This window comes from Gasterosteus aculeatus, chromosome 10 (genome assembly GCF_964276395.1).
Source record: "Gasterosteus aculeatus chromosome 10, fGasAcu3.hap1.1, whole genome shotgun sequence".
Lineage (NCBI taxonomy): Eukaryota > Metazoa > Chordata > Actinopteri > Perciformes > Gasterosteidae > Gasterosteus > Gasterosteus aculeatus.
Genome location: NC_135697.1, coordinates 12,486,775 through 12,506,326, shown reverse-complemented (window position 1 = coordinate 12,506,326; position 19,552 = coordinate 12,486,775). Strand labels below are relative to the sequence as shown.

Here is a 19,552-nt window from a genome sequence, read left to right as displayed (position 1 = left end):
GACGCATCGGAGGTCGGAGCTGGGGCGGTACTCTCCCAGAGAGCTAAGGAGGACAACAAGCTCCATCCCTGCGCGTTCCTCTCCCATCGGCTGTCACCGGCAGAGAGGAACTATGACATTGGCAATAGGGAGTTGCTTGCGGTGAAACTGGCCCTCGAGGAGTGGAGGCATTGGCTGGAGGGGGCGGACCAACCGTTTGTGGTGTGGACGGACCACAAAAACCTTGAATACATCCGGAGTGCCAAACGACTAAATTCCCGACAGGCTAGGTGGGCGCTATTCTTTGGACGCTTTGATTTTGTTCTGTCTTACAGACCCGGATCCCAGAATGGGAAGCCCGATGCCCTGTCCAGGGTCTTCTCAAAGGAGGAGGAGACGAGGAGGACGCCAGAGACCATCCTGCCATTGAGGCGGGTAGTGGGAGCCCTCCAATGGGGCATTGAAGGAGCGGTTCAGGCAGCCCTTAGGAAGGACCCAGGCCCGGGTAAGGGACCTCCGGGTAGGCTGTTTGTCCCCGAGGGAATGCGACCGGCGGTGTTGGAGTGGGGCCATGCCTCCAAGCTGACTTGTCACCCGGGTGTCGCACGTACCATGTCCTTTCTGCGGCGACGGTTCTGGTGGCCTGCTATGGGGGAGGACGTTCGGATGTATGTGGCGGCTTGTCCGGTGTGCGCACAAAACAAGGGCTCAAACCGGCCAAGCGTGGGGTTATTGAGGCCATTGCCCATCCCTCATCGTCCCTGGTCCCACCTAGCCGTGGACTTTGTCACTGGACTTCCCCCGTCCGGGGGTAACACGGTGGTATTAACAATCGTGGACAGGTTCAGTAAATTTGCTCATTTCCTACCCTTGCCCAAGCTCCCATCGGCCAAGGAAACAGCGGACATTATGGTGCGGGAGATATTTCGTATTCACGGCCTGCCTACCGACATTGTTTCGGACCGTGGCCCTCAGTTTGCATCAGCAGTGTGGAGGGCTTTTTGCACGGCAGTCGGAGCTACTGCCAGCCTCTCTTCCGGGTTCCATCCTCAGACTAACGGCCAGGCAGAGAGGGCCAACCAGAAGATGGAGTCGACCCTACGATGCCTGGCTTCCTCTGAACCCTCCACCTGGTCTGAGCAGATCCCATGGGCGGAGTACGCCCACAACACGCTTCCCACTACAGCGACAGGTATGTCCCCATTCCAGTGTGTTTACGGCTATCAACCTCCCTTGTTCCCGTCCCAGGAGAAGGAGCTGGCCGTACCGTCGATACAGCAGCAGTTTCGCCGATGCCATCGGACCTGGCACCGCGCCCGGGCATCCTTGCTGAGAACCTCTGAGCAGTACCAGCGACAGGCTAACCGCCGACGCACCCCGGCACCTTCATACTCAGTGGGAGACAGGGTTTGGCTGTCAACCAAGGACCTGCCCCTCCGCACGGACTCAAAGAAGCTATCGCAAAGGTTCATCGGCCCCTTCCCCATCGAACGCATCATCAACCCCACGGTGGTCCGTCTCAAGCTCCCTCGGTCCCTTCGTGTACACCCAGCGTTCCACGTATCGTGCATTAAACCGGCGTCTGTTTGTCACCTCCTTCCCCCCCCACCTCCTCTGCCGCCTCCCCGAATGATTGACGGGGCCCCAGCCTTTACTGTAAAGAGGGTTCTGAACTCCCGACGCAGAGGGAGGGGCTACCAGTTTTTGATAGACTGGGAGGGTTATGGGCCGGAGGAGAGGTGTTGGGTTTCCCGGCGCCTGATCCTGGACCCCAGCATGATCCGGGAGTTTTATCGGCGGAAGCCGGGGGCTCCAGGTGGACCGCCCGGTGGCGGTCGTGGGGGGAGGGGTACTGTCAGAGTTCCCCCCTCCAGACCCAGGTAAAGGCTGGTTTTGGTCTCCCTCTGGTGGATCTGGGAGAGGTTGGCCTCGCACGCACCTGTCTCAGCTCTGCAATCACGCACCTGCACCGGAGCCACAATCACCAGGGTATAAGAGGGAGAGCCTGACAACCGGCCGACGTCGGATCGTTACTCACGTCACGTATGTCGACCTCAGTCTTCGCGAGTCTCAGTGACCATCACCCAGTCAAGCCGAGAGCTGGCTGTTGTTCTCTTTTCATTCAGTGTTAATCCTGTTACTTACCCCTTGTCTCACCTCCTCGGTTACAGTGACACCGGTCTGGATTCCTGCACGTGGGAGGAGCACTGGGCACCGCGCACTGTCGAGGAGATCATCACCCGGGACCCCATCCTTCATCTGCACTCCTCACGCCCGCTCCTGCTGCACCTCCACAGTCGTGTCGATTAATAAACTGTTAAATTCACTCTCCTCCTGACGGCTGTGTCTGTCTGTTCTGCGTTTGGGTCCAGCCAAGTCCCCCACCTGACAGAGGGAGACGTTGAGATCATGAATTCATCTGTCATACAGTAGGAGACTAAATTGTGAGAGTGACTCAACCTTATGTAGAAAAGGGAAGGGGCTCTTCTGTTGTTTCAGGTACCATGGAGGTGCTGAAAATGGTCTGAAAAAGGAAGGATTTTACATCTCTGAGCAGTTATTAAAGTGGAAATGACGTTGTCTTTGTGCGGAAGGATCCCTAGGTAAGCAGAAAAATCTCATCTTAACGCCTATGCCCCACCTCACCCCTGCGCACACCTTGCAGAGGTCACACCCTGATTAATAAAAGCCTCTGATCTCCCAGGCGGGAGCAACAGACTGCCTGGGCCGCACCATTCAGGTCCGCGGAATACGGAAACAGCGGCTGTGCGCAGCAAGAATCCAAACTATGCCGTTGGACATTGGGTTCATTTTCTGCCGAGGTGATAAGCAGAGAAAGGGCAGGAGGGTGAAGACATTTTGTGATTTTGGAACAATTGCAAAAATCCACTTTTAACCACGGCCACATGTTGTGCTTTGGGTAGACCGCACAGGAACAAAGAAACGTGTATATAAATGAATGTTAAGCCACATGCAAAGAATCCACAGTGCATGGCACCGAGCCAAAAGAAAGAGGAACGATTCACATGCAGTGCACATGTATATTACACTTACGTATATCATGTGAATCAAACTATCCCTGAGCAGCTTCCATCCCACCAAGCGGTCTGTACACACAAGGAAAGACCCGAGAACGAGGACCTGCGTGGTATTTCACCAGGAGGACAAGCATTCGGTCGCTTCCTTATTTGCTAACGACCTTCGGTACGTCTCTGACGCGCAGCTTCTGAGGAAGGTTCCGGGTGAAATCACAAAGACGTCAAATCTTTGTGAAGGCGATGCGCCAAGAACATTTTTGTTCTCGTTTATTTGGATGTGGCCCACCTTTCCAGGCCAAAGTAGCGAGACTTTCCTCTTTGTGTGTCTTATTCTGCATTTCTGATTAGCATCAAAACACAAGACATTCTAAACTGACCAAAAATATGGAGCCCAACGTGTCTAAATGTGTGTTGATGTTTCTTAACCAGGCCAAGTGTGTTAAAGAGAGAACGTGTGTATGGAGACATTAAAGGACACACCAAGGGCAGAGTCTCACAACTGGAATTTGCAAAGTTAAAAGTGTAACCGGAACCAAATCCCTAAAGTGGACTTTTTATATCAGAAAAAAGAATCTTCCATTAACGGAAGACAAACGGCAAAGCACTACACTGACCTTGTGAGAAAAAAGGACTTCTCTTAAAATGCGTAATTTGTGTATAGGACGCATTAGTTCAGGTGTTATTCTGCCGGTCAGGTGAGTTTTCTCTACCAGAAGAAAATAGCAGGTCGTAAGGATGGTCACATGTGCAACTTCCTTGACTGACATTTCAGCTTCACCTGATCAGCTGACAACTGATTAGAACTCGATTTGATGCAAAAGACTCTGAGAGCAGCTTTGTTGATCTTCTGGATGCCAAGACCCGGAAAAGGGAAAGAGGATCACGCAACCTCTTCACATACATGTCTTTCGTATACAATCAACAGAATATCTTCAAATCGCATTTAAGTCCATTGCAGTGTACCGTTGTCTCAGAACGAAGTTATAGAGATGTTATTGATGTGTTTGTTTCCCGCTTTGACCTTCGAACATCGCTGGATCGGGGCGATGGAGTTCACGGTGTGCTGTAAACCGCCTGTGTGTGGGGAAGAGGTCTTAACGTGCAAATGTCAGAGCGGAGACTAAACTGACACCGCGTCTGGATACAGCCATACGACAACCAGCAGCTCAAACAAGAAAAGCACGTTAACTATTACACACAAGCACACGCCGGCATGCACACAGCCAGGTGCATCCACTCAGGATGTATTATGCACCTCGGGCCACTCTTTATAGGCCCTTGTAGCCAATATAAGCTGTTTTTCTGGCAAATACCTGCCTGCCCAGAGGCAGAAACTGACATGCTATAGGCATTAGATCATTATGAAGCAATGTGCATATTTTTGTGCTTTATACGTGAGGCCTGTGGCCTATTCGTCTGAGCCTGTGCAACAGGGGTCTCGTACGACCCGCCTTTAAACACGCCGTTAACATTCAGACGCCCCGCTCCCGTTGAGTATCTCGCTCTTTACCGTCCCACCTTTGTCTGACCGCTCTTTGGCTTTTTTTTTTTTCCCTCCTCCACGTCTGTGTCAAAGAGGGGACAGCTTTCACGAGGAATGCCAAGTTCCGTGGGCAAAGAATGTGGAATATGCGGCGGAATTGTTAAGATTGGATCGGAGAGTGCAGGGGGTCGGGGGGTTGGAATTTGTTGCAATTGATAGCATCTTGCTTGAAGTACAGCGGCGGATTACACTTGTAACACAGGTAGGTGGGGGGGGGCAGCTACAGTTCGTACAGTATACCAGCAGACAGATGAACATTGCATCCTCGTAAAACATGCAGCTTTGCAGTTGTGGGAAGACAGAGTTTTTTTGCTCTCCCAGTTGCATCTCTCCCTCCTCTCTGCGGTCCCTGATTGATGGCTGCAGGTCTAGACATTACTGTGGAGGACGCAGCGATAAAAGATCCCGGCGGGTGCGCTTACACACTGCTCAAAACTCTCTCCTCCTCCCCAATTCAATGAGAACCGCCCCAGGCCGCTCAAATACATGTGACCCGTACCCTGTAGTTGGCCTGGAAAGTTAAAACAAATATACACAATACTCCTTTGACGGTTATCCCTTTTTCCCCCGAACCCTTCTCCATCTCCAAAACTAAACAAATGAACAGAAAAACGTAAGAATCCTATCCTAACCGTTCTTTTCTGCTCGCTCATTGTGCTTTTTTAAAATCAAAATCTCAAATTAGGAACTGTTTTCCCAACGGCTTGATAAAAAATATATATATATATACATTATAACACAGGTGCAGTTCGGATAACGACATGAGTTGCTATAGAGAAAAAGCAATGAATGACCGCGGGGGGGTTTCATTATATCGTCCCAGAATCCCCCGCTGTTTGGCTGCGCTCACTAACTGCCCTTTACCTTTCCCAACGGAGCGCTTCGGAGTCAGCACCACACCTCTGAGCCTCATCTCGCCCATGCACATCTCCCCCGCATTTATTTTGACTACTATCTCTGCGCGGCGGTCTAGACATGCATCTCGTCACTGCTTATCCTCTGCTAAATGAAACGGTGGTGGGAACGAAAGAAAGAGAAAGATGATTGGAGCATTCTTTCCAGTTCCTAAAAAGGGCACACACGGACACATTTTTGCCATAGTTCACAATGGAAGAAAGAAACCTGAAAGACGGTGATGAAGAGGTTTTGGCACGTGAAGAAACGAGTGCAAAGAGAGAGAGAGAAGTATGCAGTGTTTTTTCTGATTAAGTAAACATATGCATCAGCCTCTCTTAAGTAGTTTATGACTGCAGGGGAGTGCTTCTGCTTTAACGTCGTCTAGTTTCATGACAAAGCTGCCCACAGAGTAACGCACAAGTTATTACTGCAGTAATGTCATTTCAGTTTGAGACTGCTACTGTGCCTGTTGGGAGTAAGAAAGAGAGTTTGTTTCCATGTTAGAGAGTACGGACTCACAGCAAGTTCTCAGTGAGCACACCTGCAGTTTGCTGTCGGCTTAGAGAGAGTTCGCCATGTTGCACCGTGTTTCCCTACAGAATCGCACAATGGGCGAAACAAAGACTGCTTCTAGAGGACCTCGCACGTTTCTTCTTTATCCGAAGGTCACTTTTATTAACACCGTTTGCAAGACTTATAACTGTGATATTGATCCATATGGATGTGAATATTCGACCTGACCTGGCGTTTCCTGACAGTATTCTTTATCTCTGTACATATTTTTACCTTGATTTCACATCATAGGTAAATGTCTTGAATTTTAATAATAACTATAAGTGAAGCATTAAAAAAAAGTGTTTTGCATGTTACTGAGGAGTGTGTTTTTGCAATGGAGATATTTGGTAAGAATGTTTGTCTTGCGAATAAATTTCTATCGTCGATCAATTGTGTATCTTGTTCCATAAGATATTTTTTTTTACAACTAGGTTACATTTCTAGAATTCCGCTAGTAGCTTATTAAAATGTTCCTTTAATGCGGTCACACCTTTCTCAGGTATGTCCAAACACGTGCACGTCTGATTAAAGTCGGTTGCTGAGCAGCATTTTTACCAGACCTTTTGCAACACATCAACCCATATAATTCCAAAATACAACATATCACTCCGAACGTCTCGCGGACGTATCAATCAAACCTTGTGGAGGAATAACGTTTCCAAAGAGCGGCTACAAACATGTGACCACTTGCATGGAAGCATGTGATACAGTGGGACACCAGCTTGAGGAGGTGGAGGAGAGATTATTACAAAAAGGAAAGAACCTGAGATTGTCCTTGAGCGAAAGGAAGAGGGAACCTTTCATATTTGCAACCATTGCGCAACTGAAGTTTGCAACCAAATTTGACTCTTTGTTTTCTCACTTTCACTTTCCCTCCTCTGTCTTGGCTTAAACAAATTTTCTCATCCTTACCCAAATACACAACTGTCACTCCTCCAAATAGTCAATGTCTCAGGGAGAAGAAATGTTGACAATCTGCCCAAGAGTTCTCCAACAGCAGCAACCCCATCGCTTTCATCCGTCGATTCCCATTTGTACAGGAATCCACAGCTATGGCTTTAACAGGGCCCGTTTAAACACATTCAAGAGAGTTCTATTGTGCAATGCTTCTAGGTAAAACAAATATATTTGCTCTTTTTTTTTTTGTCAGAAATGATCAACACAAAAGCTACAGCTTTCCACTGCAGAAATGTTTAAAAAGGCTGGTTAAAAAAGATAATAATCATGTTTCCATTCAGCTGCGCAGACAGTCTTACATAAATATGTAACAAAACAAGGTAATGTGAGTTAGGTGTGCTTTGACTGGCACAGAGAATAGGAGCGATAAGGACCAAGCGACATCAGGAAACACTTTGCTATAAATAGTGTTCAATTATTTATATTATTCAAATGTGTTTCCATTGTTATTGAATGCAGAAATCCACATGACATTTCTCTTTGCAGACAAACAAAGCTAAATGTTTCCCTTCCACAGCGATTTCTTGAGTTTTGGCAAAAGAAAGCGGAATAACACGGTCACGTAGTGAGCTAAAACGCCATAGTGACCCCAGCCTCTTCCGTCAAATTCCTGTTTTGTTAATAAGAAAAATGATCTGAGTGGTTTCTCAGAGGTTTTTTCTTTTTTTTTTTTGGTGTGCTAGCTTCTTCTATGTCCACTACGAGCACCGGGGACTCTGCAGGGTCGAGGGACACGCCAGGCGAGGGTCACATGACGTCTGACGTCTGAAACAGAAAGTTGGCTCACATGCTCGCCATCCGCTGAGCAATCACCCGTAGTCCAGAACCAAAGTAAGTAAGCAGAGCCCCTTCTGCCAACTGGGCCGTCCTGTTTGCACCTGGTTGATGTATCCCTGTTATTGTTTGTGTCTGCACACGGACTGTCGAATAGCCTGACTAAGCTCCGGCGCAGTAAGTGGCCGTTGCCGTGCGGAGCAGCGCAGGAAAATATGAGCGTGCCTTCATCGCTGTGTGGGCTTTGGGGACGGACAGCAGGAGCTTCCTGCTGTGTAACTGGACAGTGATCGATGACGCGGCTGACCGGGTAGCTACCGGACCAGCGAGACCTCCAGGCAGCTCTGGAGCCTGAGGGCCTGTTGATCTAAAGTCGCCGCTTCCTCCTAAATCTGTCATATTACATCACAACACACACACACACACACACACACACAAACGCACGTACACAAACACCACAAGCAGACGTGAGGAGATGCTGTAGGCCGTGAAGGGCTTGCAGACACAAACACGCGCTCCCACCAGGCTGCAGCTGAGGTCAGTAACACAGCACCAGTACATTTTGAAGGGCCTCTGGTCTGGCACTCAAACGCTCCTTCGATGAAGAATTGTCAGGAGAAAAAAGGAAAGTGGATGTTTTCTAAAAGACTGGAGCCGGTTGTTTTCACACAGCGAAGCATATTACGAAAAAGCCCTTGTGTTCTACGTCTTCCTCTTTGCTCTTCTGCTGTTCTGTCAGCATAAGGGACTTACGTACACTGCAGCAACTTGGTTATGGATGGCTGGCACCTCAATAGCATTTCTCAGGAATTTATAAAACGTTATTGATGGGAATTAAATATTTGACAGACTGACTGCAAAGGCGCTTTTAGCAACTTTTTCTTTGTTTTCGAAAGAGAACATCTAAACTCGTTCCGCGGGCAGTCGGGAGAAGCAGTGGGCCAGCTGAATGTTTGGGGAATGTGGCGAGGATATGAGATAGGGCCCGATCGGGAAGGCACGGAGCAGAGGAATGGTAATTACTGTGGAAATCAAACACCATCAAGCGTGAGGTTTTTCAACATGTCAGTGCTCTCCCCACCAAAAGCCCCTTCTCTTCTCACTACGACCCTCGCTGTCGCTCCCTCGAGCCTTTTTCCCACTGTTTTCTATCCTACTCCTCTACTTCTATACTAAAAACCTAATACATTTATTTATTTCATGTTTTTTTTCTTCTTTCTAACCTCACTCCCCCCTCTCCCTTAATTAGCCTCACTTTTTTTTCTCGTCTCTCGCACCACACCGATTAATACCTAATCCCTTTGTTTCACATCCTGTGCGCTCCGCCCACGCTCATTTGCACACTCACACACACAAAATGACCACATAAGACAAATGACCCTCATCACTGTATGTCTGGAATGTAAAAACACACAAAGGAAAGTGCAGGAAACATTTGTTATACATTCCAAATGCTCCCACTTACTTCGCAGACTGCTGCCGAGTCTCTCCGTGCATTCGTCTTGTGATTAAGAAGATCCATTAGTCTTCGCATTTCATTCCTCGGATGTGACCGCCTCTTGCCTCAGAGAATAAAAACAAACGCATACCTGCGTGACCTCAGAGGTGGTTAGAGGATCCTAAGGGGACAGGTGATTACAGGTCGGTTATAAAGTCTTTGGGTCCCCAGTGGGTAGTTTAGACTGCCGACCTCATATATAACACCACGTGTGGTACGTGACACTAGGCAGCCTTAATGCAATCAAAGCCACTTTTTGACAGCGGAACATGTTCTTGAGCATGCCTAGGACTCTTGTGTGCAGACATCAAATTGCTGTTGTTACGTAACGCTCTCACACACACAGCATGTCCTTCGCCCCATCGTTCGTTTTCCTTTTTGACAAAGAGCAAATGTGAGTTGAACAAATAGGGCCTCTGTCAGGGGTGACTTCCAGAGAGGAGGAGGAAGAGGAGGAGAGCATGGCTGGGGAGAGGGGGGCCCCCACCCCACAGTCCATTCATCTTCATCGGGGCACCTGTAAACTCCCACAGCTCCAGTCACATGTGTGATACTGCAGCGTTAACGCCGTCGTGATCGACCTTGGCGAGATGTTCAATTTGACTTATTCCAGTCATTCACCCCGTGACGTAGAGGCCTTGAAAGCATGCGAGCCGGATCGACTCGTCGACGGGGTGGGTGCTTTTTGAGCTCACTGCAACCTCTGCAACCCCTGCAACCTCTGCAACCCCTGCGCTTATCTCCCACGAGCCGCCGGCGCAGAGTTAGACGCCCCGTCTGGGGGAAGACAAATAGACGAAGGAAGTGACGCGTTGGCAGGAAAACTCAACACAGCCACGGACGCGCGCGTCTGCGCATTCGCAGGGCGGTCCAGACAGCAACAAGCGATCTCTGCCAAGTGTCGCCGGGCCGCGTTCGCGAAAAACAAAACGTCCGCGCCGTGCCCGCGGCAACAAGGACTTCCTGCTTCCTGCTCTCGCTGTGTGGCGAGACAATCCGAGGAAATACATTTTGCCGCAACGATGCAAAGCGGTGCAGAAACACACACACGCACAATGTGTAATGGCACAAATTGCAGAGTATTGCATTTTTTTTTTAAAAGGCCGGGGCTGCGTGGAAATTTCACTTAGGAACTAAAATGTTTTTCAGCAGCGGACTTTTTGACATGAAGATGTAATCTATAACAGATAAAAACACAGCCAACAGTGTTCATTTCCTTTCTAGCTTCCCTTGATTAAAAGGTCAAAACAATGCTTAGAAACCCCCAAACATTGTTTGATAAAGAACTAGAAAAGAAGGGCTGTCACCACATTAAATGGATCCATACATCCATGTTTCACCACTTGGTGGAGAAAGCAAGCGTATCAAAATAAATCTTGCATTTACATACAATACTGTTTGGGGAAATGTTCTAGAAGTTTGAAAAAAAAAAGATGAATCAAAATAAACTGCCCTGTCGCTGAGGTTAGAATGCTTCCTGTTTGTGAAAGCGGCCTGATCATAACATCCCGTCTGCGCTGCCGATTGGACGTTGAGAAGTCTTTTATGGATAACATTCCACTGTTAAATGAGTAATCGAGGACGCAAGCCCCAGTGAAGTCAATTAGCCCCGATCCAACACATGCGCGGATGCATGAAGACAAATCGAATCAGAGCAGAGAGCTCCGCTTTGTGATGACAGAGTGCTCCAGGCCCCCGTGATGCGTGTGTCTGCTCACCATAGTAACCCCCTGCGCTCCGATCGCACACTTATTCAATATCCAGGTAAACAAAAACAATTTAGCCCACCATCAATCACCCAGGGGTCCGAAGGCACTCTTGATTTACAGCTTATTGCTCGGCTTGTTTTCCATTTGTTCCAGGAAAAACCTTTTTTTTTCATTTGGGTTTACATTCCTGCACAATTGCTGCGTTGAAAGCTGTGTGTGTGCACCGTTGTATGCGATACTGTGACACTTATTGTGATAAGTGACTGTTTGACGCCTGGGACTTACTGATATGAGGAAATGAAACCACCCTCTCATTCATTTTGCTCTGTTAAGGATGTACAGTACGTTTTCGGTATGTTTACATCACAAATGTACAGCAAAGGAAAAACGTCAGTGCGTGCGTGCGGTACATTGTTCATGGTTGATTACTAACCCAATAGTAATCTTTACTGAAGCTTATTAGTGATATTTACTTTGAAGCTAGGTAACAATTTCCACCCAGAAATCCATTGTAATTGTCTTAACTTAAGGGTTACAAAACACAAAACAGCTTATTTCAAATTTTAGCACAGTTAGTAGTGTCACGACCTGGCTCTTTGGGCCATGACAAGATTGGAGTTACACTGGTTTCCGAGGTGTAACATTCTTTATTTAACACACAAAACAACGAAAAACCATAACCATTCCAGATGGGATGCGAATGTCAGTATTATCAGTAGTGTAGGATGTGCATGAGGGTAAAGTGTAAATGGTGGGTGTTGTCCAGGGCATTTAACCCAAAGGAAAACCGGATTCAACAGACGGCTGCCCTACCACACCGGACGTCTGCTGGAGAGAGAAGAGAGCGACCGAATCAATGAATGAACACAGGGCTTTCTAATCTCAGGGCACCTGGCCCAGGTGCCTTCAATCACCAAATCTCATTGGAAGGCTGCTGCCTCCACAGCAGGGGTCGTCACACCTCCCCCCTTAAGACGGGGTCCCGACAGGGATCACCGCAAATTCCAAAAACAACAACAACAAAAACATACTACCTCAGCACCCTTCACATTGAACCTACGCCCCAGCTCTGCAACCAGGTACCTAAAAGAAGCATTTTAAGAGAGACGAGAACAAAGTGAAGAATGACAGGAGTTACATTTCATGATCACAATATTAACCCGGACCACTACAATTCAGACCATTTAGCCCACAGGGGCACGAGAAAAAGCATCTGCCATTATATTGTCTCTGCCTTTAATGTGCCTGATGTCTAAATTATGACTTTGCAGAAACAAAGTCCACCGCATCAGACGTTGGTTTGGGCAGTGCAGCGAACTCAAAAATGTCAAAGGGTTATGATCGGTATACACAACTACTGGTTTTCCCCCCGTACCGACATAAACTTCAAAATGCTGCAGCGCCCAAATAAGTGCCAGCGCTTCCTTCTCTATTGTTGAATAGTTCCTCTGATATGAATTAAACTTCTTCGAGAAGTAACACACAGGTTTATCAATTCCCCCCTCCTCCTGCAATAACACCGCCCCTGCGCCCACTTGACTGGCATCTGTCAGGATCTTAAACGGTTCATCCAAACATGGTGCAGCCAGGACTGGAGCCAAGCACAGGAGGGCTTTCACATTCTCAAAGGCACCTTGACAGAGAGGAGACCACACAAATTTCACCTTGCCCTTCAACAGATCAGTTAGTGGCGCGACCACCGACGAAAAGTTTTTACAAAAACTCCTATAATAGCCGACCAAGCCAAGGAACCGCATCAACTCTTTTTTCGTACTGGGGGCAGGAAACTGCACCACAGCTCTGATTTTTGCATCAACCGGACGCACGTGCCCCTGTCCGACCACTCGCCCAAGATATGTCACCGTCGCCCTGGCAAACTCACACTTTGCCAGATTGACTGTGAGTCGTGCCTCAGCTAATCGACTGAACAAAGCACGGACACGCTGGACATGATTATCCCACCGGTTACTGAAGACGACTACATCGTCAAGATACACCGCACAGCCTTCAAGTCCTGCCACAACCATGTTCATTAAGCGCTGAAAAGTCGCAGGTGCATTCCGTAGCCCAAAACTCATCACCGTGTACTCATACAGCCCAGTAGGGGTAATAAATGCGGAAATCTCCCTAGCACGAGAAGATAAAGGAACTTGCCAGTACCCTTTCAATAAGTCAAACTTGCTCACAAATTTTGCTGCACCAACCTGGTCTATGCAGTCCTCCATTCGAGGTAATGGGAATGAATCTGACTTAGTGACCTTGTTTACTTTCCGATAGTCAGTACAGAATCTAGGAGACTTGTCAGACTTATCAACCAGCAGACAGGGTGACGCCCAACTGGATGACGATGGAATTGCCATGTTGTTGTCCAGCATGTATTTGATCTCAGCTGCCATCACTTTCTGTCGGTGTGGTGCACACCTATAGAAACGCTGTTTGATTGGTGTACTGCCCCCAACATCAATGTCATGTTCTATCAGGTGTGTGCGTGACGGTGTATCACCAAACAGGCCTGGATACTCCTTGATCACCTCAGTCAACTCACTGCTTTGAACATCAGATAAGTGCGCAAACAAACTTTCCAAATTATGCAACGTCTCTGAATTCTTCAGTTTGCCACACATCACAGGGTCATCAGGTGCCCGAACATCCACCTCCGCCCTGTCCACCATACCCGGAGCCTGCAGAGCTAAGGATACAGAACCAATAGTAAGTACCGGACTGACACCCAAGCTCTGTACACTGGACTCAGGCGCACCAGTAACATCACGTGAATAATAAGGCTTCAACAAGTTGACATGGCAGAGACGAGAGGACTTCCTACGCTTTGGAGTGGAAATGAAATAATTCTGCTCTGACACTCGTCGCTCCACAGTGTACGGGCCTGAGAACTTTGCCTGAAATGGTGAACTTACAACTGGAGTGAGAGCCAAAACCTGGTCTCCAGGACTAAAATGACGACGCTCCGCTCTGCGGTCATAGACTGTTTTCATTTTAGACTGAGCTACTTCCAAGTTTCCACGTGCTTCTTCAGCAGCTGTATATAAACGATGACGGAAACCATTTACATAGTCTATTAAGTTCTTGGGTGGATCAGTGTCACCCAAGCCATCACGCAGAACTGCCAAGGGACCACGCACTGTATGGCCAAAAACAAGGTCATTGGGACTAAACCCAGTGCTCTCCTGAACAACTTCTCGGGCTGACAACATCAGCCAAGGTAGTCCTTCCTCCCAATCTTTCCCTACCTCTGTGCAATACGCACGCAACAAGGACTTCAATGTCTGGTGAAAACGTTCCAATGCTCCCTGACTTTGCGCATGATAAGCAGACGCACGGTTATGCTTCACCTTCAGCTGTTTCAACACCTGTCCAAACAAGTGCGATGTAAAGTTAGAGCCTTGGTCGCTCTGAATCACACGCGGAACGCCAAAAATTGAAAAGAATTGGGTCAAGGCCTTCACTATTGATCTTGCAGAAATTGAACGCAAAGGATATACTGCAGGATATCTTGTTGTCTGGCACATCACTGACAGCAGATAAGAACAACCAGACTTTGAGGTTGGTAAAGGCCCCACACAATCTATGATCAAATGCTCAAATGGTTGACTTATTGCTGGAATGGGACAGAGAGGTGCTGGCTTGATTGACTGACTCGGCTTGCCTGTGAGCTGACATGTATGACACGATTTTATGTAATTGGAGACATCACGCTTCAACTTCGGCCAAAAGAAGTATCTCAAAACGCGGTCATAAGTTTTCCTCACCCCCAAATGGCCGGATTCGTCATGTGCAATCTTTAATACCCCGACACGGAATTTTTCAGGCACCACAATTTGAAATACAGGCTCACCAACAAAATCACCTTTACAAGGCACCCATTTCCTCACAAGCAACCCATCCTGGAGAAAATAGCCAAGAGCCACATTTCCAACCTCATTTTCAGGCAAAACATTGGTCAACAAACCAGACAGAGACGGATCAACCTGCTGCCTTTCAACCCACTCCAGCCGAGGGACGGAAGGGGGAAGATCAGGTAAAGGAATCATCACTTTCGTCCCGCTTTGCTCTGCACTAACGTCTGAAACGGTCTTAGCACGCTGCGCACGGGTCACTGCGCAGGCTGGAAACACATCTGGATATCTCTGACCACAGTCATCCGGCCCAGAAATTACCATTAACTCTGGCGCAACCACAGGAGATGGCGGCACAGAAGGCCAGACTGCCCCACCAGCCAGGTCATTGCCTAGAATCATCTCTACCCCATCAATTGGCAATGCTGGAAGCACACCCACTGCAATAATGCCTTGCACCAGGTCACAATGAAACACCATCTTGTGCCGCGGTACAGGTACCAAACCCATCTCCATACCCTGCATCAGAATAAAATCCCCAGTTTCTGTTGCAGGTGAAAAAGGCAATGCTGATCCCAAAATGAAGGAATGCTTAGCACCTGTATCTCTCAAAATCTTTATAGGCACACGCTCCTCACTTCCCACCAGAGAAACTAGAGCATCAGCAATGAACGGCTCAAAATCACTCTCTGGACCGACACATACACGACTTGGCCCCTCCACACTGGAACAAGCCAGAGCTGGAGCAGTAGCAGATGGATAGGACTTTCGTTTATCCCTATTTCGTAGTACAGGGCACTGATCTCTCCAGTGGCCCGAACCCTGACAGTAATGACATATGCCCTCTCTGCCATTATCATCTCTCACCCGTGTGGCTCTAAATGCATGCGTGGGACGGGTTACTAAGGACTGGACCCCGAATCGAGCGCTCCCAAGGACGTTACCTTCACGTCCTCTATCACTGGTTGAGCACATCTCACCAAAACCACTTTTGTGCGTCAACACAAAATCGTCCGCCAGCTCAGCTGCTCTAAGTGCAGTAGCTGCCTTCTGTTCACTTACATACACTGCAATACGTGGAGGAATCGAATTTTTAAACTGTTCCAACACTATCAAGTCACAAAGTCCATCAAAACTCTCAACAGATGCAGCGGAACACCAACGGTTGAAATGGCACAACAAATCACGAGCAAATTCCACATTAGTTTGTTCACCACTTTTCTCACACTTCCTGAACTTCTGGCGGTAAGCCTCAGGAACCAACTCATACGCTTTCAAAACAGCAGATTTGACCTTGGCATAATTCATACACTCACTCGCATGCAGCGCTGAATATGCTTCCTGGGCCCTACCCGTAAGTACGCACTGAAGCATCACGGTCCTGTCAGCATCCGGCCAATTTCTTGCATCTGCAACACGCTCAAACAAAGTGAAAAACGTATCAGGATCCTTCTCATTAAATCTGGGCATTAAACGCAAATTAGCCCCAACATCGAACCCGAGACGAACAGACTCCGGGAAACCTTCCTCTGCCATAGTCTGTGAAAGCTTACCGTCACAAATTAAACTCAATTTATACTGCTGCAATTCCAGTTTCATTTTTTCTGTTTGCTGCCGAACCTTTTCGATTTGAATCTGCCGCTCAGTTTCCAAGTTTAACCGGATCATCAGCAGCTCCTTCTGCTGCTCAAAAGTCAGCCCCGACATGGGTGCAGACACAGGTGTTGCCACAGCTGCCACGTCCGACAAATACTCCTCCGTCCTCCAAACACCACTTTCCACTAAAGCGGACAGAACAACAGCTTTCACCTCAGCCTTAAGTTTGACATTAGTCACATCAATAGTATAATGCTCGGCTATCTGGAGCAACTGTTCTTTAGTACAGCCATTAATGAACACCTCAGAGGGCGCATCAAAAAAACCCGACAAGGAAGACATAGACCAAACAGAACGCACCGTATTACCCCCCAAACGCACACAAACGAAGGCAACTTGCCCCGCGGAGTATTCCCCCTAACTGCCTAGTCCAAACTCTTACTAAACTCACCTAGTCTTCATGCAGCTTGCGGTGGGTAATTACGCACTGGAAACCAGCAGGTCTGAGAAGTCACCCACAAGTAGGCCACAACGCAGGATCCCACGGACGTGCTCCCGAGACAACCGTCCATAGACAGCTGACACTAACCACGTTGCCACAACACTACAAAAAAACCTGACGTAACCCAAAGGGGAGACACCACTATAACCTGACAGGGAAACTCCAAACACAGCGCATCAGGGCGGCAACACGTACTTTCTCTTTGGACCACGAGTAATCGACTTCGCGAAAGAGAAAAAAAAACCTCTAATCTAAACGCTTCCACAACCAGAACTACAACGGACCAAAGAACTACAACGAACCAGAGCTACAACTACAACGGACCAACGAACCAGAGCTACAACTACAACGGACCAACGAACCAGAGCTACAACTACAACGGACCAACGAACCAGAGCTACAACTACAACGGACCAACGAACCAGAGCTATAACTACAACGGACCAACGAACCAGAGCTACAACTACAACGGACCAAAGAACTACAACGAACCAGAGCTACAACTACAACGGACCAAAGAACTACAACGGACCAACGAACCACCACACCAAACGCGCACCAACCGCTCACAGCTGATCCACACAAAAACACGCGTCACACGAAATCTACACACTTGATCATCAAACAAATCACTGACCAGAATTGGACGAGCCCCCATTTGTCACGACCTGGCTCTTTGGGCCATGACAAGATTGGAGTTACACTGGTTTCCGAGGTGTAACATTCTTTATTTAACACACAAAACAACGAAAAACCATAACCATTCCAGATGGGATGCGAATGTCAGTATTATCAGTAGTGTAGGATGTGCATGAGGGTAAAGTGTAAATGGTGGGTGTTGTCCAGGGCATTTAACCCAAAGGAAAACCGGATTCAACAGACGGCTGCCCTACCACACCGGACGTCTGCTGGAGAGAGAAGAGAGCGACCGAATCAATGAATGAACACAGGGCTTTCTAATCTCAGGGCACCTGGCCCAGGTGCCTTCAATCACCAAATCTCATTGGAAGGCTGCTGCCTCCACAGCAGGGGTCGTCACAGTAGGCTAACTAGCTATCATGCTAAACTAATCCGCTTACGCTTAAGCCTTTGCTGTGTCAAGTTGCACCATCACTGCAGTTGTTTAGGTAACATTACTTGGTATAAGTTTGGGTTTTGAAAAATATTCAAGGTAATCATTACACGGCCAAAAAAGTCATATTTTTCCAGTGTAATATTTATAAAATAAAGGGCGTCTAGCTGGCGTTAGCAAAGAGTAGTCCTTAAACCTCACTAATCCCTATGTTAGTTAGGGATTCATATCTGGCAAAACTCACACCCAGGATGAAGACAGGAAATTGAGACATTTGCTCACAAGTTCTCAAAGTGTGAGAATTGAGACAAATCATAAAAAATCGCATAGGGAGTTTATGTGCAAAACACAACAGTAAGCTTGAATGTCCCACGATGAACCGAACACACAAGGCTCTTGTCTGTCTTTTTTTTCATGTAATACACATTTGCACCTGACGATAGAGTAAACATCCATGCAGGCGAAAAGACAATGACCTGGCTCTGCTCAGACAGACCTTCGACCTCTGCCAAAAGCTTACGCGAGAGTCTTAAGGCTGCAGTGTGTATGAGGTGTTCCCTAAAAGCCATCCCCGACCTCGATCTGATCCTTGAGCTACATATAAAAGGGACTGCAGTGTCTGCAGCGTACAGTTCGCTCATATTGGCTTGGAGTTTTAGTTTACTTAATAAAACGTTAAATAGAAACATAGGTGGTGGTTGACAGGGTTTATAAAGGAGGGAAGTCCACCTGTGTTCTAAATATGCAACATGCACGCATTGAAACACGCAATTATTAGGATTGTGTAGCGTTGAAAAAAGCAGATATTATTTTTTTAAATCACATATCCACAAGACGGACACACACCCCTACACACACGAACACTAAGATGTTGAAAACCAAACAGTGCAGACGTCGCCTGAAGGACCGTTCAGCTGCGGCGCAGATGTGCTGAATAGAGTGGATGGACCGAGTACACAACATGCACACGTGCGCACACTCACGTGCACACCTTGCCAATAGGAGGGAACGTTTTAGGCGAGGTGAAGGTTCAAAAGGTGAGAAATAAGCATCACATGCCCTTTTCAAGCAGGTAATATATTATGGCACTGATCAAATAGAGAATGCACGAGTGAAGGATACATTCCCCTGAAAACAGCTGCCGGGGTCAGGAAGAGCGAGAGTAAGAGGAAGTTGGAATGAAAGAGGAAAGGAATGGGGATAGTAGTGAATGGAATCAAGACACTGACATGCGGTTGAGATTATGACGCGATGCCATGAACATCCTCATAGGAGAAGCTTTGTGTTGATTTAAGAAAGCTGGCAATGTGTTGACTGGAGGTATTTGAAGGGGCATACGCATTCTGCGGTGTTGGCACAGTGGTATTACCGGGGCCGAAAACGCTCCACAAGTTCGTTATAAACAAAGCATCACCACGCCGCCTGCATCCACCGAAGGGGACGTCTTTCTCTTGCGTGGAAGCATCTCACACAAACAATACTTACACGCTCAAACGGAACCTTCCTTCCACCGCCGCATTGCACAAGGTCAGCATGCATCCGACTTTAAATAAACTGTTTGGAAAAGCCAGCTGTCAT

General features: G+C 47.7%; 1 long non-coding RNA gene across 1 annotated transcript; it reads right to left on the bottom strand.

Moving 5' to 3' along the window:
- Positions 1–11,577: 11,577 nt before the first annotated feature.
- On the bottom strand, positions 11,578–17,941 carry LOC144383418 (uncharacterized). Its single transcript, XR_013450779.1, has 2 exons — positions 16,852–17,941; positions 11,578–12,033 (listed from the first exon to the last, which is right to left on the bottom strand). It is a non-coding gene; the product is annotated as an uncharacterized LOC144383418 (long non-coding RNA).
- Between the last annotated feature and the right edge of the window lie 1,611 nt (positions 17,942–19,552).